General features: G+C 49.6%; 1 protein-coding gene across 1 annotated transcript in view; it reads left to right on the top strand.

Moving 5' to 3' along the window:
* si:ch211-11n16.2 (zinc finger FYVE domain-containing protein 1) overlaps positions 1-1,932 on the top strand; it is a 35,991-nt gene that overhangs the window by 9,382 nt on the left and 24,677 nt on the right. The window lies entirely within an intron of this gene.

Here is a 1,932-nt window from a genome sequence, read left to right as displayed (position 1 = left end):
ACACATAGGTCTCCAGTCCATCACAGGGACACATGGGTCTCCAGTCCATCACAGGGACACATAGAGACAAACGAGACAAACAAACATTCACTCTCTCACTCACACCTAGAGACAATTTAGAGTTACCAGTCAGCCTAACATGCATGTTTCTGGTCTGTGGGAGGAAACCAGAGTACCTGGAGAAAACCCACTCATACACAGAGAGAACATGCAAACTCCACCTAGAAAGTCCCCCCAGCTGGGATTCAAACCGGCGACTTTCTCGCTGAGAAGCAACAGCTCTACCAACTGTGCCACCGTGCTGCCCTGGCTAAAAGTCACTTTTACAAACAACAAAGTAAAACTTGGTGCGATGGCAGCTGATGGTCATTATACAGTTGCTAAAAACCATTTGCTCACATTCAACACTGTTTCTCTGTTAGCAAAATATCCCATGAACCACTGGAATGATATTAATGAAACTTGAAAGTTTGACCAAAACAGCTCTGTTCCCTCTCATCACGAGATGATCCCGCTCAGCGGGTGATAAGAGTTCCTTCAGTTAGTTCATCTGGTTTTTGACACCGCTTAGAAAACCAGAACCAGCTCTGATCGATGGATGAAGATCCTGATGAGCAGCAAAGATCAGCAAACATCCCCTCGGATGTGGGCTCTCGTCATGCCAGACCGGCTTGCTAAGTAGTGGTAACCTGAATTGCAGCGGCACAAAGCTATTCTTAGAGCAACAAGGGGCAAGTTGCTCCCTCGTGGAGCTGCAGGTGCAACACAAACAGTGATGATGGCAGGAAGAGTAGTTTGTTATGTGAAGCGCAGAAGACGTTTAGCTCAGCATTTCAAGATGGAAGTCACGGTAGCAGGAGAGCGCAAGCTTCACAAAATGTTGAAATATGCCTTTAGCCTGGGCGAAGATGAGGCTAAGCAGCAAGCAGCTGTTTGTCACAGCGGACAGGAGCAGAGCACACCTCCCTCAGCTGCAGCTCTCTGGCAGCCGTGCTCCTGCAGGCCGAGCAGACCACAAGGAGACGCAGCGAGAAACCAAACTGCCCATCACCAGACCACAGCGCTGACGGACGACGACCACACACGCAGACAAAACAGCAGCTTGAAAACCCTTATTTAATTTTTTACAACCACTGAGGAGTTGGTTAGAATTATAAACAATAAACAAATAAACGATATTTCCCCCCTTCACACGTTCTTGTGATTTACACTAATAGATACAAAAAGACTCACGAGCACAGAGAGCAGCTTTGGTAACGAACTGGAGAGGAGCCAGATCTCCAGCAAACTGGAGCTGACTACCACAAGTGTTGGGGCAGACATGACAGACATGACAATGACATGGATCTGCACCAAGCAAGGGTACGAAACCACACAGGACACCTGCACACACACACACACACACACACACACAGACAGACAGACGACACCGTCAAACACACACAACCATGAGGACGCTCAGGTGTGTGCATGCAGATACAGTGGTGATATGACTATACAGCGTGTGGAAATAGAAGAAGGCTTGCATGTGTGTGTTAGTGTGTGTGTGATGGTGTGTGTGTTTGTGTGTGTTAGTGTGTGTGAATCTTGAGCCCACACTGAGCTGCCTGTCTCAACCTCCACTGAGCAAACAGCAGGGTGGGAGAGGCCTCCACAACCACCCTGAAGAAACTGGTATCACTGGAAACACACACCAAATGAACCCTCTTGTGCAGCCGACAGGCAGAGAGACACAGAGACTTCCTCGAAGGCACCCCCCCCCACCCCCCACTTGCTGGGCCCACCCTGCTTAAGCCATTGTTTGGATCTCTGGGTGATCCCTCAAGTCCCATCCAGGAGGAGTGGTCCACTTCAGCTCATGCTGAGCCTCAGTCCGGCCTGACACACACTCAGGCTAACACTCTGAACGTGCTGCAATTACCCCCCCCCCCC

Source organism: Nematolebias whitei, chromosome 6 (assembly GCF_014905685.2).
Source record: "Nematolebias whitei isolate Nwh7 chromosome 6, NemWhi1, whole genome shotgun sequence".
In the NCBI taxonomy this organism is placed as follows: domain Eukaryota; kingdom Metazoa; phylum Chordata; class Actinopteri; order Cyprinodontiformes; family Rivulidae; genus Nematolebias; species Nematolebias whitei.
Note: the sequence above shows the minus strand (reverse complement) of the source record. Positions and strands in the feature narration are given on the sequence as shown.